The 19,689-nt window shown below is 42.5% G+C and overlaps 1 protein-coding gene across 21 annotated transcripts in view; it reads right to left on the reverse strand.

Annotated features, from left to right (window-relative positions):
* Positions 1 to 19,689, reverse strand: part of CEP112 (centrosomal protein 112) — a 401,854-nt gene that overhangs the window by 20,712 nt on the left and 361,453 nt on the right. The gene's annotated exons all lie outside the window — the stretch shown is intronic.

The following is a 19,689-nucleotide window of genomic DNA, read 5'->3' on the forward strand; positions in this document are numbered from 1 at the left end:
GACAGCCACCTTCTTGCCGGTCCTCACAAGGTGGAGAGAGAACGCCATTTCTCACATCCCTTCTTCCAAGGGCACTAATCCCATCCAGAGGGCTCCACCCATGACCTAATCACCTCCCAACATCTCCATCTCCAGGTCCTATCGCACTGGGGCTTAGGGATTCAACATATGAATTCTGGGCGGATACGATAACCAGTCCATGATACCACCTCGATTTTAACAGCTTCTGTTTCCACACTATGGGCGTTTCCACCCCCACCTGCTGTGTCACTTGGCCTTTTATTCACTGGTAAGCCCAGACCTCGAAAGCTGCTCAGACAACGCAGGTAAGGACAGGAGGCTCCTTAGTGGCTGAGGCCCAGCACCTGGAAATGGCTGGATTTCTCTTACTTGTGCAGCCCCAGGACTAGGGCCCTCGGGCCCCAGGTGATGCTTGGCTTCACTAACCCAGTTCCCAGGCATGAGCTGCCTTTCCCCTGCCAACTGTGCCAGGTCCCTACTAGGACTGGAGTTCAGGCCAGTGACAAAGGAGCTGCTATGAAAGGAACTTTCTCTTCTGTGATTTGAGCCTGGACCAGGAACTAGCAGTCCTCTCGCAACCACGAGGAAGAAAACTTGCCGAGGCTGGAGCCGACGATAAGGAAACGCAGCTTGAAAACAGAGTGAGAGCAACCGGCTTCTGGTCATATAACTTGAGTAACTGGGTTAAGTCTCCACTGCTTCTCAGTTACATGAAGCAAAAAGTTCTTATTGTTTAAACCAGTGTGAGTTCCCACCAGCTATTTCTTTTTTGTTTTTTTTTGTTTTTTGTTTTATTAAGCAGAGGTCTCCTTAGAAGCCCATATGATTTAAATGTATTTATTTATTTATTTATTTATTTATTTATGGCTGTGTTGGGTCTTCGTTTCTGTGTGAGGGCTTTCTCTAGTTGCGGCGAGCGGGGGCTACTCTTCATCGCGGTGCGCGGGCCTCTCACTGTCGCAGCCTCTCTTGTTGCAGAGCATGGGCTTTAGAGCGCAGGCTCAGTAGTTGTGGCTCACAGGCCCAGTTGCTCCGCGGCACGTGGGATCTTCCCAGACCAGGGCTCGAACCTGTGTCGCCTGCATTAGCAGGCGGATTCTCAACCACCGCGCCACCAGGGTAGCCCCCACCAGCTATATCTAATGGAGTTCTTGGCCGGAGCCGAGATTCTCTGCCAGGGGCCTTGACTCTGCACCTGACAACCAGGGTCCTGACCAGGCAGCCTGTGAGTTAGCGACGTCAGGGGGAAACTGCCACGCCGGCCGCAAGCTGGACGGCGCCGACCAGCCAAACCTCCCTCCGCATCTCCAGCCAGCTCACCTCCTCTTCGCCCTATCACGATTCTGCCACCCACAGTCTGCCTGCTCCCCAGTTAAGCGGTCAGCTCTCTCCTGAACTCTCCTGCTGACCTAACCTAGACCTGATATGCTGACGTCTGGTACCGCTGGGTCCTCTGGGCCAGATCCCAGCTCTGGAGGCTCCCTGACACCTGCTCTCTTCATCCTGGGGCCGCAGAGAGCAAACAACAACAATAACACACACACACTGTCTTGACAGGGTCAACTATAAATTCACGCTGTCTAACCTCGGTGGCCCTTCTCCGCTGCCAGCCTCTGTGTTACGCTGTATGGGCCTTTCCCACACAACTGCTATCTGACAAGAGACCTACATACCAAGTAGCCAACACGGCCGATGATCTGCCAGCGACTGGCCCCGGAATTCAGGGCCCAGTGGCACCTGTGCCTGGTGAAGCTTTTGGCAATAGGTCGGGAGCGCCACAGAAAATAACTTTATTCAAAGTCAAGAGTTTAGTTCTCTGCTGTGTCTTAATTGATGCAGCCCATCAAAGCAGGCACTGCGGCAAGCAAGGTATAAATCAATAACACAAGTAAATGGAAGTGCTTAAAAGACAGAGCCACCTGAAAGCAAGTGTTGCCCAGTCTCCCAAAAAACATAACCAAACAGCTTAGCGAGAGAAGTTACAATGGCCTGCCTTTGTTTTTACTAAAAAGCATTAATAACAAATACTGGGAAATTCAATTGATAATTAAAGAAAAAGAACACTTCACTTCTGAGCTTTCATAAGTGAGGCAATGCTCTTTTCAAATGATTATAGTCTGGCAAGGCAGAGAGTCAAGGTACTTTGGTTTCTTTGTACTTTTCTCCCCTTTATTTCAGATTTTCTACGAATGAAACACGATGAGTAATTCCTTCTCTTTGGATCCTTCAGGATATTATTTAAACACTGGCATCTGGTCTAAGGGAAATTTAATGCTAAGTCAGAGGAGTATTTGAAAAATAGTTTACATCTGCTTTTGTACCACCCACCCCTGAAGTACACAGAGCTAGTGGACAAAATGAGCCCACGGCTGGTTCTCGGGGTCCTGGTGCTGGCGGGGCTGGTGCCTTTGGTGTAACGCACACCCCGGCATTCCCTTTCATAAAGTGAGGGATTGGAGCCACCTTCTTTGGAGCGAAGTCGTGACCTCTATAACACTTCTTAAACTGAGGACAATGATGGTCTCACTGAGCCTTAACACATGATTTCAATCTGATCTGACAGTACTTAAACCCAGAAGTCCAGGAGGCGAATGGTTGAGCAAGCTTGGGAAAATGTCCAGGGAACCAAGTGGAGAAGCCCAGTGAATTACGGAGAGTAATCACAACTTCAGGGCAATGGGGTGGGGGAATAAAATGATATTTTCTGAGTTGGTATCTGTTATCGGATTGACTAAAACTGTGGGCCCACTCAGATGTACTAGAAAGCGAAAACCAAGACCAAAACCAAACCAAACCCCCCAAAACAGAAACCCCCAACCAAACAACTAGAACAAAATACCCCCAATAAACCCCTTAAACTCCCAAATCCTATATTTTTTTCTTTTATCCCTCTATAATTTAGTATATTAAGGATATGCATTTTAAAAACATTCCTACACACACACACACACGCGCGCGTGCACACACACACACACACATAAGCGCCTTTTGAAAACGATCCAAGAGCGGCAAAAAATTAGCAGTGGGAATTAGGGCGGTAATTAATTTTAGGAACAAGTATATTTTAAATTTCATACATTTAGACAAAATGGAAAAAGGATTAAGATCAGTTTGTAATATTTGTATACCGAGGATAAACCTGCAGAACCTCGAAGAACGAAATGCACAAGAATGCAGCTGTCACAGAAGCCATGACAGGAGAGCAGTCACTTTTTTCCAGGGTCTCCCATTGCCTGGGAAGGTTTGTCCCAGCCTCTACCCCTACTTTCTGACTGGGGCCCGATGCCTGGGACACTTCTGAGGGAGGTCACCGCATTTTGATAAACTAAAATTTGGTGATGAGGCCATTTAAAAAAAGTTTTAATTTTTGGCTTGTAAACGATTCACACATCAAAACCATCTAGGCTTTGTTCTTTGACGCATCCCCGGGGCCCTCCAGGTATGCTGAGCTGTTCAGTATACACAGTAAGCCTTCGGCTCTAAGTCAAGAACTTTCTACCCACATCCAAGAGACCTTATTACCCCAGTGACTTGTATTTCAGCAATTTTCTTTCCATAACTCCGATCCCCCACCTGGAAAATCCTCTGTTTGTAGTTAAGCACTAAAAGTCTATATAATTCAAAACCACAAGGGCAGAGAAAACCCTAAAACCACCCGACTGCACGTGGCTTTTGGGGAGCAGCGTTCCTGGGATTACAGGCTGAAAAGGAATCAAAGTGCCTTCTGACAACAACACAAAGTCAGACCTACGGCTCCTCCTTTCCTGGGATGGAACAGAAGGGTTTCCTTTCCGCTCTAGTTTTGCTAAAATTTCAGTGGTTTCTCTTCTCCCAGTTCAGCACTACCGATTCACGGTAAGAGCTGGTGCCACCATCTCAGCCGAGGACAGGCTTGTGCCACGCAGAACCCTCGAGGGACACTTCCCCTTGGTCTCTCCTTTCTCCATCCTCCCCACCACGCGGAATCCCGCCTCCCCCTCCTCCCCACCCCCGCACCGTCCCGGTGTCCAGTACTGTCACGTGTTCTCACCACTCTCCCAGCACAACTGTCCTTGGGTAAAGATGCTCTGACAGGTGACCACTTTGAGTCTCTAGTGGAAAAATATAGTTCTGGTCCCTGATACCTGAAATCCTGCCCTGGTGATTTCAGTTTTCAGTGTGTGAGTAGGGGAGACATTTTGGGAGAGAGGCAACTGACCTTTCTCTCTTCACTGAAATCACACCACCGGTTTGACTTTGGCTGGTACTAGGACTAACTGTATTATCATTGCCTATTATGATTGACTCCTCTCTCTCTCCTTTCCAAGATGTTATGCCATTGAGCCCCAACTGTTAGATCAACTGTAAAACCTAGATTTAGCATCAGGGAGTGTTTTTTCTCAATACTTTGTTTTTTAGGTTTGAGAGGCTATCATGCCACATTGAGGTGCATGTGTCACCACACAGATATAAAGGCAGGACCTGAGTTTGAGAAAGAGGTGCGCCCTCGGAATAGAAATTTGGAAATCACCGCAGAAATGACTGCGGAGGCGCTTGGGGATAGATGGTATCACTGAAGAAAAGAGAAAGTATAGCTGGAAGAAGTAAGAAATAGAGACCAGAAGACAGCTCACCTGTGATAAGGGGAAAGGCCAAAGCCCGGGAGTCAACAGAAGAGATTGTAAAGGGGGGTCTAAAATGGAGCAGAAAAATAGGATAATGCAGATCAACAAGCCAATGAAAGTTAACTTTAAGAATCTCTGCTACTTGGATCTGAGCTCTTCCAGGGAAAGATTCTCTCACTCATGCTATGCTCCAGGGCTAATGGTGTCTGGCACATAGTAGGTGCTCTATACATGTTGGCTGAATGAATAAGAGCCTTCTCCTATTAAAAAATAACTTGCTTCTGAGGAATTATTTACAATTGCCAAGATATGGAAGTAACCTAAGTGTCTGTCAACAGATGAATGGATGAAGAAGATGTGGTTCATATACACAATGGAATACTACTCAGCCATAGAAAAGAAGAAGAATTTGCCATTGCAGGAACATGAATGGACTGGGGACTTGGAGGGCATTATGCTAAGTGAAATAAATCAGACAGAGAAAGACAAATACTGTATGATCTCACTTAAATGTGGAATATAAAAAATACAACAAACTAGTGAAAATAACAAAAAAGAAGCAGACCCACAGATGCAGAGAACAAACTAGGGGGTACCAGTGGGGAGAGGGAAGGGGGAGGGCCAGGGTAGGGGGAGGGAATTAATATAGCCAAGATTTTATAGTAACTATAAATGGACTATAACCTTTAAAAATTGTACAAAAATTTTTTAAAATTAAGAAAAATAACTTGTTTCTCTCTTCAGTGAGGCATGTCTTCTTTGAGGTTTATTGATTTTTGAAATATCCTCTAACCACACTCTAATATGGTTGTGTACGTATCTTAGCTAGACTTTCCTCCCGGGCGGGTCAACTCACTGTTCGGGTCCCTTCACTTTCTGTATATTGCTATAACTCAGTCGGAATTTTAAAAACCTCGTAATTTAAAATCTCAGGACGTCTTCTGTTTGCTGGCAACACTTTGTACCCACGAATGCAAACACTTTTATCATTCTTTGTCACCTGTACCAAAACCCAAATACCAACAAGTGCCACCTTTAAAACACATCATGCATTCTTCAAGCTTCCACCCGACGTCGCCTCCCCCCAGACTTAGATGCTCCTAAATGCCACGGATCACAAAGAAGTGGAACCGGCAGCGATTCAGTAACATGATTTCTGTGTGTGCTACAATCAATTTTTGGCAAGATTCACTGAAAAGGTCAGTGTATGCATAAGCAAAAATCTAGCAGTTTTAAAGATTAATGAAAACGAAGTAGACATCAGTTCAGAATAATAAATCTAATTGTTAACCAACTTAATCCAAAAATGAATGGACTGTACAACTCATGTATTCACTGATGAAGCAGCAAGTGCCCACCCTGTGCGAAGCACTGTGTGGATGCTAGGGCTGGGGGCCTGGGGCTGGAGGTACCAAGATTCAGCTTCATGGAAATGACTGAGGAACCAACTCACGTTACCGTCCTCAAGCGAAGAACTCACTCTTATAAGGAAACAAAGCAGTGACTTCCCTGGGGCTCCAGTGGGTGAGACTCCACAGTCCCACTGCAGGGGACCTGGGTTCGATCCCTCGCTGGGGAACCAGATCCCTCACGCGCGCCGGGACTAAGAAGTCTGAGTGCCGCAACTAAAGATCCAGTGTGCCTCGACTAAGACCCAGCACAGCCAAGATAAATAAATATTTAAATAAATAAGTAAATGATTTTAGAAAAGAAATAAAGAATACATGCATAATAGATATAACAGATTAACATGTAAGTACATAAAGCATTGTTTACTACTATTTCCAAAGGAAAATGCATTTCCAGATGCCTTTTGAGGTGGCTTGGCTGTGCAGAGTGTGGGTAAAACAAACAGCATGCAGCTGGGCGAAAAGGGACATTTTCTAAGCAGGTTGCCAAAGGGAAAGTGGTGGTCAGTGAGCCAGGAATCTGAAGGTCAGACCACAGGGTGACATCATAGAAAAGAGCCCCCTTGACGGTGGTCGAAGAGCTAGCTCCAGGAGGGGAAACTGGGAGGGAGGGAGAGTGTGCAGGAAGGGGAGATTTCAAATAAATGGCGGAAGACTATCTCAGTCAGTAAGTGGTACCAATAACTGGGTATATGTTTAGAAATAAAATTAGGTAAGATCCCTGTATAAGCTTCTATTGTTGCTGTAACCAATTACCGTAAATGTAGCAGCTTGGAAGGACACAAATCCATCATCTCCTCGTTCTGTAAGAAGTCTGAGCGGGCTTCAGGCTGCGGGCCCCGCTGTTTCTCTGCTCTGGTCTCACAGGCCAAAGTCCAGGTGTGGGCTAGCCCAGACTTTTACCTGGAGGCGCCGAGGGAGCATCTGTTTCCAAGCTCCTTCGGGCTGTGGACAGAATTGAGCTCCCTGCAGCTGCAGAGCCAACGTCCCCCCTGCCTTGCTGGTTGCCAGCTGGGAGCCTCTCTTACCCCTGAAGGCCCCCTGCAATCCTCCTCATGTGCCCCCCACCCTGGGGCACTGGACCCTTCTCACACCAAGAAGCTCTCTGGCCTCCCCTTCGGCTACCTGTCTTCTGCCTTCAACCAGAGAAAGTTCTCTGCCCTTAAAGAGGCCATGTGTTTAGACTGGGCTCACCACTTGCAAAATCTGGGATAACTTCCCTGTTTTAAGGTCACTGATTCTTAACTTTAGTTACATCTGCAAAGTCTCTTTTACCACATAATGTATATATGCACAAATTCCAGGGACAAGAGAATGAACCTCCTTGGGGAACATTCGGTTGCAATCCTTATACCACATGGTATACAGCAATAAATTTGAGGTGGATTAAAGAGTTAAATGTACAAAACAAAACTCTTAAAATTAATGAAAGAAAATAAAAGAGAACATATTTTATAATCTTGGGTAGGGAGGACCTTCCTAAGCAAGCTTAGAAATCATAAAGAAAAACATGGACGATAATGTTCTCAAAAATTAAAACACCGAATAAAAAGAGTAAAGATAAGCAACTGGGAGAAAGTATTTGCAACTTATTTAACAAATCATTAATATACCGAATTTGTAAGAAAATGAATTTCTATAGATCCAATTAGAAAAACAAATCAGTAGAAGAGATTAGCAACAAATGTGATCAAGTATTTCACAGAAATGTAAATACAGATGGTCCCTGACTTATGATGGATCGACTTATGATTTTTGGATTTTATGATGGTGTGAAAGTGATACACATTCAGTAGAAACCATATTTTGAATTTTGATCTTTTCCTGGGCTAACGATACAATTTTCTCTCGTGATGCAGGGCAGGGTCTCCCAGTCATGTGATCACGAGGGTAAACAACCAACATACTTACAACCATTGTGTCCCCAGACAAACCATTCTGAAAAAATTTCACTTTCAGGACGGTATTCAATAAACTGCATGAGATATTCAACACTATTATAAAATAGGCTTTGTGTTACATGATTTTTCCCAACTGTAGGCTAATGTAAGTGTTCTGGGCACATTTAAGGGCGGCTGGGCTAAGCTCTGATGTTGGGTGGGTGAAGTGTATTAAATGAATTTACAACTTGCAGTATTGTCAACTTAGGATGGGTTTATTACGATGGGTTTATCAGGATGTAACCCCATTGTAAGTCAAGGGAGACCTGTAGTGGATTTCCACTTCTAGTAATGGAAGCCTACATAATTCCCTCCCAAGTCTGCTTCAGGGTATTAGGGAACTAAGAAGGCAGGGAAGAATTATGGGGCCAATCCTGGAGATGGGAGAAATCAAGAGAACTTGTAAGTCTGGCATTTGGGGACATTTTAACACAGTGGCCTTTGCCACTTCTAGATTGGTTGGCAAGAGGTTGAGAAGCTGAACAGATCTTCTAACAGCCTCACAAAAGAAGTCAGGGGGACACAAACTGCAGTCCAGGAGTTCCTGATAAAATCCCATGCTTTTGGGTGGAGCCCAAAGGGCTACACCCTAGGAGTAGGAGTGAATTGGAAACAGACCAGCCCTCTCCAAAACTGAAACCTAGCTTCAAACAATCTCAGTCCCTGAAAATGGATTAAGGTTATTCAAGGCGGCAAGTGCCGCTACCTGCCTACCTAGAAACAAATGTAAGTTCTCTTTGGAGACAATTATCATCATCCCAGGTCCCAAATTATTTCTATGAAGTTCTATATAAAATATCTGGCACACAATCAAAAATAGCCAGGCTCACAAGAAAGCAAGACTATATGACCAAAAGCCAAGAGAAACAAATACAATGAAATGAGAACCATGTGAATTCCAGATAATGGTTATCAGACCTAGACTTTACAAGAACCAAGATAAATGTTCAACAAAATAAGAAAAATAGTTGTGAACTTCAGCATAGAACAGGAAACTAAAAAAAGAACCAAGTAGAAATTCTCTCTCTGGAAAATACAGTCACCAAAATTAAGAATGGGTGTAACAGCAGGTTAGACACAGCTGAGGAGAGACTCAGTGAAACAGAAGCTAGATTTAAAAATATCCAGAATCAATACAAAACATAGGAAATATAGTTAGAAGATCAGATATATGTATATATACTTATAGTCTCAAAAAGAAGAGAGAATTTGGCAGAAGTTAAAATAGGAAATCTGATACTATAACCACTAAAGAAAGTATATCCATAATTAATTGAAAATATTCCAACAAAGAAAACTTCAGCCCAGATAGCTTAATCTACCAAACATTTTAAGGAGGAAATATTATCAACATTGTACAAACTCTTCCAGAAAATAAAGAGGGAACACTCCATTTTGTTCTATGAGACCATCAAAATTTGATACCAAAATCTAGTAATATCATCACAATAAAAGAAAATAGTAGGCTAATCTCATTAATAAGCATAGATGTAAAAATCCTAAACAAAATATTAGTGAACCAAAATCCAGCAAAAGGTAAAAAGGGATAAGTCACCATGATCAAGTGGGGCTTATTCTAGAAATGCAACCTTGATTTAACATTAGAAAATCAGTCTATGAAGATCACTGCATTAGCAGAATAAAGGACAAGATTTATATAATTATCTCAAAAGATGGAAAAAAGACATGTAAGAAACATCCATTTACGATTTTAAAAAGGAAAAAAGACTCTTGGTAAGAAGAGAAAGAAACTTACTAAATGTGATAAAGGGAATCTATACAAAAGTCAATTGTATTTCTAAGTACTGCAACAAACTGTGAGAAAATGAAATTTAAAAATAATGTCATTTAAAATAGCATCATAATTGTCAAATACACAGGAATAAATCTAACATAAAATGTGCAAGATATCTTTATATAAAATGATAAAAATATAACAAAAAAATTAAAGAATGCTTAAATAAAGCAGAGGGATATTCTATGTTCATGGACTGGAAGATTTACTAGAAATTGACAAGTCCAGTCTAAAATTTATATAGAAATGCAAAAGGCTATGAAGAACCTATCGTTAAAATGTAGGCTTCACAAGAACAAGGATTTTTGTTTGGTTTGTTCACCGACGTATATCAGGGCCAGTAAAGGGCATGATCTATCACAGGCGCTCAGTAAATATTTGTTGAATTGAATTGAAATGTCGAAAGTATGTATCACTTGGGAGTTTAGAAAAAGAATTCACTCTGAGCTGTCATTTAGTTACCGTGGCACACACTGATTTACCATCTCATTTACCTTCCTCTGTTTATCAAGTCAAGCAAAACCTCAAAATCTTATGTGCTGAATGAAGCATTTGGGATCATTCAGTCCAGTTTTCCAATTTTCTCCCATTCTTTCTGCAGGGACATTCAGTCAAATAAAATCTTAAAGCTGAAGGGCAGAAATATGAGAGACAGTGGCTCTGGTTCCATAGGGGGTGCCCGACCTGACACTCCACCCTTCAGACCACTGCCATCTTTCTGCTGCTGCCCCTGTGAGACCCAGCACAGCGGCCAAGCCTGGCGCCTGTGCCCTCTCTTGCCCACACTAGGAGCAGGGAAGAGCCCCCCCGCGAGTTTGTCAGGGCCCACAGCAGCGGGCTGCGAATTCCTCTCTTGCTTCTTAATCAAAAATGAGACAATCTCCTGTCAGAGTCTCCCCGCTGCTTCTCCTCATCCCTTCTGAATAAACCTGAGTGTAAATCTCACATACGAAACCAAGAATGGATCTTTAAACAATGCTTTCTTTTATTATAATAATAGAAGCTCCTAGAAGACAGCAAGTTTTCCATGTAGATTCAGTGTGCTGAGAGCTGAGTAAGTAGGTACTAGGTTGTCTGATTCACAATCGGCCTTTTATTTCACAAAACTTTAATAATGCCAATAATGCTATATTCTTCACTAGTTCTACATTTTCCATGTGATTCAATAAATCATTCTTTTCCTTGAAGGTTTTATAATACTCTTTTTCAAATTGGAACTATGTCCTCTAATTCTGTGTAGAAATCCAAAAGGTGATTTACATGGAAAGTATATTCAAATGGCCTTTTAAACTTCTGAATTTTCCTTTGTATTAAAAAAAATCACCTTTCTTTCCTTATTTCTAATTCAAATTGATATACATCTGATGCATCTAAAATGTCTCTGCTCTGGCATTTGTTTGACAATAAACAATTTCAATTGTTTCTACCTCAAAATAGTCCTTCCTCAACAGGAAAAGGAGGTCTTTTCTGGCTGGACTATGGTAGAAAAGGAATTGCATGTAAGTGGCACCGTAGACTATCTGATACTCTTTCCTGAACGTGACAAGCACAGTAAATAGTCATCGGACATCTCTCCCTCTAACCATGCTGACTCTCCCACTCTCTTTACCATCTCTTTGTTTATCTTTTCTTTTACTTCCTCTTTCCAGCTGTTCACTCAATTCCATGAATTCAGTGCTTAGTAGCTGCCAGAAAAGTGAGCACTAAAGACACGGCTCAGGGATACAGTCTCCCTTTTTATCTTCCTGGGAGACGATATCTGATTACCCAGGTTAATCCCTGATAATTTTCCTTGTCCTCCAATTTTAAAAGGTGGGGTAGGACTCAACTTGGTTTTAAGCTTTTGTTCCCGCTTTTTCTTTAAGGGCCTCCATAATTTACTGATTTGGAGTAAATCATTTGGATTAAATCATTTTTGGATTTTAAAAATTAATTTTAAAAAAGACTAAACTTAAAGCCAAAACTGCCTCAAAAAAAGGAACAAACTGAAAGAAGTGAGAATGCATGAGCACATCACTTCACCCTGGGCAGGCACAGCCCGGCTCTGAACCTGGCAGCCCCAGGTCACAGGTCAGATCCCAGCACGGCCAGCCCGGCAGCCTCCACCCCTGCTTCATCGTCCCCCCACTCCCACCCGTGTTCACTAACGTGCATGGACCAAGAGCCACGCAGAAAATGCTTTCTGGAAAAACAGCTGCAATGATGCAGTGGGTGCTTTGTTGACACTTGGCTTTGATACGTCAGCAAAGCACAGGATTAAAACCACGTGGCGGGCGCCTCAGGGACCCGCCTGCTCTCTCCTCCAGCTAAGTTCAAAACAAAGGGAATCTCAAGAAAGCAACGATGGAACACAGAACCCATTCACCCAACAGGAGCTGCTGCAAGTTATCCATTAAAAATGGCTCTGTGATCATCATGTATAGTTTTTAGCATTGGTTTTGGGTACAAGTGTTTGACTTGCTTTGCCACTAAAATCTATCAGAATAACTGATTTACAAGGAATGGTTTGAAGAGATGTATGCTTCAAGTGTTTTTCAGAAAACCGGGGCAAGTATTCAAACTCTCATTGAGAATAAGATGTGGCCAAAATTGAATGTGGTTCTATCCCTTATAACAACTCAAATTTTAGAATGATGCATTCATACCAGCTGTCTGGGAACAAAAGAATCAGTCTGAATTTGTAAATAAACTGTGGTTATAAAAACTACTTGAAACAAACCAGAATAATAACCACTAAACATGAAAAGTCAGTAAAAGTCTTTGAATTATATTTCTGTTGCTATTATTATTCCTGTTTTCATAATGTGCTTAGGGATAAAACATAGTTTTGAGCTGTTAGTACTTTTAAGTAAATTTCACTGCAGATGAGTTAGCCCACAGCAGCTGAGACTGTGAAGTTTTAAAATCCATTATGGAAAATGGAAAATAGAGGCTTGGAAATCTGTAAAAGACGAATTCTTCCTTTTAACAATTGTCATGATTGCTGCTTAATTGATTTTCTGTCTGCATTGCATCTTCCTCCGTAAGCCTGCCTGTGACTGTAGATTTGTTGGTTACCCTTGATGCTGACCGAGGTGTTTTAAAGATAAGCGGTGCTACCCAATGAAAGCTTTACATATATTGATGTTGGTTCTCCTGATGTTCATGTTTCTCCCCGACAGATCACTGGGCTTGGTGGGAGGCCAATACATTCTTTGGGAAAATACAAATGATAATGTAACAGTACAGCAGGCGGAAGGAGCTGAGATGTTAACATTATCCCAAAGCTACTGATACCAAAGGAACATGGGAAGGAAGCAGCAGAAAGCTAAATTTCTCAGTAGAGAAAATCAAGGGCTCCATTTGTATTCATCCTGCTTTGGCCTTCTGAGGGCATCCCATGGAAGAGATCTGCAAGGAAGGTCTGCCCTACTTCAGGGAAGAATAGAACGGCCGGCACTTGTGACAACATGGATGAACCTGGAGGCCATTATGCTAAGAGAAATAAACCAGGCACAGAAAGAAGAGCTCACTCATCTGTGGAATGAAAAAGAAAAAAAAAAAAAAGAAAAGAAAAAAGTTGAATTCATAGAAACAGAGAAGAATGGTGATTGCCAGGGGCTGGAAGGTGGGGGAAGCTTCTGGTCAAAGGGTGCAAACCTCCAGACATCAGATAGTTCTGGGGTCTAAATGCACAGCCTGATGACTATAGTTAAAGATACCGTATTGGGTACCAGAAATTGGCTAAGAGAGGACACTTTTTTTTTTTTTTTGGCATATTATGCTTTATTATTTCAAGAAAGGTAAAAATGCAACTGAAACACAAAAAAAAGATTTGTGCAGTGTTTCATGATTCAGTCTTGGTAGGTTGTATGTCTAGAAATTTGTCTGTTTCTTCTAGATTGTTCAATTTTTTGGTTTATAATTGCTTGTAATAATATCTTATAATATTTTTTATTTGTGAGAATAATTATAATATCTTCTCTTTTTTCTTTTCAAAAGGATTACATATCCTTTCAGTATAATTGATGATCTAAGAGAGGACACTTTAAATGCTCTCACCACACACAAAAGTAACCGTGGGAGGTGATGGACGTGCCAATGAGCTTCACCGCGGCAATCACTTCACAAGGCATGTCAAGTCACCACGCTGTACATTTTAAACACATACAATTTTACTTATCAATTATATCTCAGTAAGGCTGGAAAAACAAAGACTGAGGACACAAAGAGGAAAGGTGGGCCATGTGGCAGAGGGTGCTGGCATCCTGCTCCGTCTTGGTTTTCCCTGGACCACGGACCCTTTGGTGCCTGAGGCCTGGGGAAGAGCTGAGGGACACAGATGAGCCAAGAGAAGTCTCGATAATCCTACTCACCCCAGACGAAAATTATGGAAAAAATCTGTAATCTTTATTACAACAAAAGTCTAGACAAGAGTATGTGTAGAGAAAGTCCATCTAGACTGCGTGCAGGATGCGCGTTACAAAGTCTCTGTCATCACTGCTCAGGCGTGGTGGCCTTTGAACTCTCCACCCTCAAACTCCCTACACCATGAGATGCTCCTAATCCTCCCTTCATTCCTCCTCCATTCCTTCCTTTCTTCCATGGATTCACTGAGTACCACATGGGCTAGGCGCTGGGCTAAATGCTGAGTGTACGGATGAAGAGGACACAGTCCCAGCTCAGGGACCCTCCCTCAAAGAGCAAAGTCTCCCGAGGGAGTCTGACAGGAAAACCTTTAATGGAGCTTCACAGAAAGTATGACCAGAGCACAGAGCAAAGGGGGACAGGGCAAGACTGTCCTGAGGATAAGACTCAGAAGAGCAGAGGCTCCATGAGCAATTCAGTTCAACAACAAGAGCTGGGGATGCCATGAAGATGACAGTTGGATCCTTACCCTCAAGGGGCTTAATGTTTAGTAGGAAACTATCTCTGGTTTTCATGACATTAAATTCTTCTGGCTCTGCTCTCATCTTTCTCACCATTCATCCCTTCTAAATCCTCTCTGGGTCTTCCCCTACTTTCTCTGGCCCCTGGAACGTGGTCCAGCCCATGGTTCTGCTCACGGCCCTCTTCCCTCTCTGCTTTTCCTTGTCAATATCATCCGTCAAGATAATTCAGAAACGTTCACGCTTCTTTCTTAAGTTCTAGATCCAGATTTTCAACCTGGGCTCTTTCTTATATTCTAGATTCAGACTTTCTTTCTGGGGTTCTAGATCAGATTTTTAGCTACCTGTCTCCAAAGGAATGTTCGGCTGCCAGCATCTCAGACGCTGCCTCTAGAAAATGATGCTGTTGTCCACTCAGTATTATTTTTGACATATTCCTTTCTTTTACTCTCTAAATCTGTGTTCTATGAATTTTAAGTGAGTCTTCACATCTACTCTTTTCCTCTTCTACTACCTTTGACAATATCCAGTTCAAGCCCTTTTGATTTCTCTTGCGACTAGTGATGTGAATTTAGTGTGATCACGTATGAATTAATCTCTTTTCGTCTCTTTTTCCTTTTATCCTCTGCTGCTGGATTAATCTTTCTAAAGTAAAGACGCAATCATCTAACACTACCCAGTTAAAGAAAAAAATACTCAGTGGCTGAAAACTGCTTTCTGACCAATGACTGAAGTCCCCGGCATTGTATCCAAGCTTGTTGGGTGCACAGTGCAGGGTAAGGAGTAGACAGTAACAAAGATTTGATGCTATCGCTATTTTGAGTGGATGAAACGAAGGTAGCTAACTTCTTGGGTCCTTGCCCCACTGACACCCCCTCTGGCCAGGACGCCCCCGAGCCTGCTCCACCCCCGAACCCCTCATCCTAGCCCAGTGTCCCCTCTCTGCTGGTGACCAGCTCACGGGGCCTTCTCCTCTGTGAAGAATTATAGCCACACACATTGCACCCGCGTTATGTTCTCTAGTTTCTGAAGGTTTCACATGCATCTTGTTTTGGCGTTCACGTGAACCCCGTGGGATGTGTTATTATTGACATCTTAGGAGCCTGATTTGCCCAAGTGACTTGCCCAACCACACGACCGCTGGTGGCAGAGGCGGACTTCTACCTGCAGTGCTTCCCTGCTGGGTCCTACTCGTCCTTGAAGCCTCTCCTGTTTCCCCTCCCTGTGTCTCTGTTCCCTCCCCAAACACAGGGAATTACCAGAATCACCTCTGCTGAAGCATCTGCTGTGTCTAGGCCTTAACTAGATATAAAGCGTCTACTGCAAGGCTGTGACTGGAATATATTTTAAGACACTTTAGGGTGACCTGTGCCTGCACAGCCCAGACCTGAATGCCTGGACACACCAGATGAGAACTAAACCAGCCGGTGGCTGAAACACGCCAGCCAGGAAACCCGAGAGGCCCCGGCTGCAGGTGCTGGAAACACTGCCTGCCTGTCAGCAAGCACCAGGCCCTGCCTTGGGTGGTGGACCTTTTCCCGCAGGGTCAGGAAGACGGCGGGCAGTACCAGGGCTGCATTCTTCCCGCATCATGTGAGCTGAGCCTCTAACTCTAAGCCTTTGGAAGAAAAGTAACATCTTCTAAATGCCATGACTGCAGTCTACACTTTACACCCATCTCTGCTCTGCTAGACTGTAAACTCCTTGCGGGCTGGAAGGAGAACTCATCCGTGTTTCTTCTCAGTACCTGTCATGGGCCTGCACAATACGCCTGTCAAAGGCATGCAGTGTGGGGTAATTGTATGACACTGCTGTGAAATGCACGGCATTGCATTCTACTTATTAGGTCTCAAAGTATTAGTTCTTCTCACTAATTTATGTAAAAGAATCTTCTGGGAAACTGAGTGATCCATGTAATCAAAGCTAATCATACGTTCGAAACTGAAAAACCCCAGTTCAAAGCAGGGGTTTTGTTACATGTATATTAATATTTATATTATGTATTATATTAGGTTCAAGTCTGACATTGTTTAGTGCCTGCGTGATAAATATATTCTTGCTTTGCACAGTGTTAAGAGCGCCAAGTAAAATTTTAGACCGTTTCTTTTCTTCCCTCTCTTTTCTATAATTTATCAGACCGAATTATTTTGGCAAGGGCTAGCAAATCACCTAGTCTCCCTGTGGATAATGAAACATTGTTTGTTCCCGAATAGGAGATTTATCTTTACCCACAACCTGAACCCGAGTGATACGCGCCATAGATGCATTTCACACTGTGGTCAATACAATGGGAAATCATATCCTGGGGTGGGCGGTCTGCATCCTCCCGCGCCCCGCCCCCCCGGTTCTGCCATTGCCATGGTAGGGAAGTTGTGGCCTTTTCCAATGACTCAGTTTCCTTACATAACAAGGAAGTCTGATCAGCGCTCTGATCTCCCCTCCTTTGCTGCAACTATGGGATTCTTGCTCGGATCTTATCGAGAATTAGAAATTATTAACTCCTGGTATGGAGAAAAAGAATGATAGCTTTTAATTACTTTCCTATTTATGGATTACAGGAAAGATATGTTTCTATAAGGCTGACTTAGAAGGAAGTTGGTCTTTTCTAATTTTATTGGTGTTATCTTGACGCTTCACAAGGGGCAAATTAACCCTTTGTAACCACGGATGAACCAGCCTTCCCTGGGCACCCTGGTGACAGACCTGCCAAGGGTGTGGACTTAGAGGAGAGGGTTGATGCCACTGAGGCAAGTGGTGGGCAGCTAGGGTACCACCCATCAAGACCTGATGAGAAGCAGCTTTTTGTGTTTAATTAAAAACACAACTTTCAGAATGCCTCATTCATTTTTTTGTTTCTATAAAATCAATACACAGGAATTTTTCTTAAATGAAAAACAGAGACAGTTTCAACTTTTTTTTTTTAAGCAAGCAAGTTAAAAAAAGAAGCCCAGGAAATTGTCCTTTGTAATTCTGCCAGTTTCAATTTTGATTCTTTATGCAACTAGTATCAGGATAATAATATTTGGTTGAAACGAAAGAGAAGAAAAGTTCCAAGAAGCTGTTCTGAACACATTTTGGTTGTTTGATTGGCTGATGTCAGGCTAGCTACTGTTATTTTGCAATTGCTTTGACAGACGCAAAAAAGAAAATAACAATTTCAACATTTTAAAAACCCTCAGTAAGCATATATATAATCAGACCCTAAAAATTGTACATGACGATACTTCTATACTTCTAATTATTTTTGACTACCTCTATTAGTGTCACAAATGGAAAGGTCAGATTTAGATAAACGTTAAATCAAATTAAATATAGATGAATAGTATTTATGAAGTGCCCATGATTTGTTCTTCAGCTTTACTGAAACAATTGGCATTTTTGCTTAGCTACATCCTAGGATCTCGTGGCAAGAACCCAACATTTCATGGTTGCAAAGATTATGAAATATTCAGCTTTACCCATGGGTATTTCCTGACATTTCTTTGGTGAGCTGGAGGCTAATAGAAGATATCAGGAATTAGTGTAAGAAATAGTCTAGAAAGCTATTGTCACTACAAAGATGAAAGCAACTTTGATGATCAAAAAGAAGTCAATAAAATAAGACTGAAGTGGTTCCTGAATCCTTCCCTATTGTTCATTTGGGATTTCTTAATTTCCCTACTCTCAATATATTATGGAATCTTCTGTGTGAAGTTCTGCCATGAATTAGAGTGATGTCAACGAAGTTTTACCTTAAGTCATATTTTATCACAAACTGGAGAAGCCCAGTCCTCCAGGGAGACCTGTTTCCTGCTTTTAAGAAGCTTGTCTTCTTTTAGTTCCAGGCATCCCAGCCAGCTGGGGGGTTGCAGGGAGGCTCAGATGACCTCAGTGACAATTGAGCCTGTGCCAGTCCCACCTGAAGGCCACACAGCCACCCAAGGAGGTATTTTCACCTGTGGCCAAATCGGCTCTGCTTCTGTCTGCTTTGCTCTTTGCTGCTCTCTGCCCACAGAGAGTTAATGGCGTTGCCCGCCATACCAGGTGTCTGGGGTGGTATTTTTTTCCCTGCCATCCTTAATAAACTCACTTTCCCTATCACTGCTAGGCAGCTTTTTAAACTAGAAATGCTGTAACTTAAAAACTGTCATGAAAGGAGCAAAGATTTGGAATTCAGCTAAATCAGGGTGTGAATCCACCTGTACTGGTTACCAGCTGTGTGACCTTGGATGTGTCACTTAACCTCTCTGGGTTTTAGTGTGCCAACTGGGAAATGGGAGGGTAATACTGGCCTTACATGGTTATTATCAGGATAAATGAACTAACATGTGTAATGTTTCTTGTACAGTGTCTCTCATCTTGTGGGCCTTCAATAAATATAGTTATTATTAGTTTTTCATCCTAGAATTTCCTATTTTGTGATCCTGTCGTGGACTGTCCGACATAGACCCTGTACAAGCCATATCGTATATAGACATGATATATACATACATGACACAAACATGACATGTATATGATGCAGGGCATACATTAGACAGTAGGAAGGAATTATAGGAGGTCAAGTCCATTCAGTAAGTATTATTACTTGGCATCTATTAGACGCTTACAACTGCCATTTTGTGCAATCCCTACCTTGGGGTCTTGTTTGTAAACAACTCCAGAGATGACAAATTTCCTCTATTCGCCTTACTTCAGGGCTTACTCTTCTGACAAGGTCAAAATGACCTAACCCAATATTCCTGTACTGAATTGACTACGAGACAACCAACGTATAAGCGTCTGCAAACACCTATGGTGGGCTCTGTCCATAAAGATTTGTGGCACTTAGAATAATTTTAGTAATGCTGTACGCCATAGCTGAGGACAGTGCGTTTACAGAAGGTTTCATTAAGACTCATGAAGTTTATTAATACACTGTTGACTTTTCAGTTTAAATTTAGTTAAATTTACTTTAAATGTAAAAGAATTGGATGAAAATGATCCTGTGGTTTGAAAATAAAATAGGTCATTAGCTATTGTCAAAGCCAGATTATTCTGGTTATACTAGATTTGTTTCATTAACACACTGGAAAG

This window comes from Mesoplodon mirus (assembly GCF_964341445.2).
Source record: "Mesoplodon mirus genome assembly, chromosome: 18".
Taxonomy (NCBI): Eukaryota; Metazoa; Chordata; class Mammalia; order Artiodactyla; family Ziphiidae; genus Mesoplodon; species Mesoplodon mirus.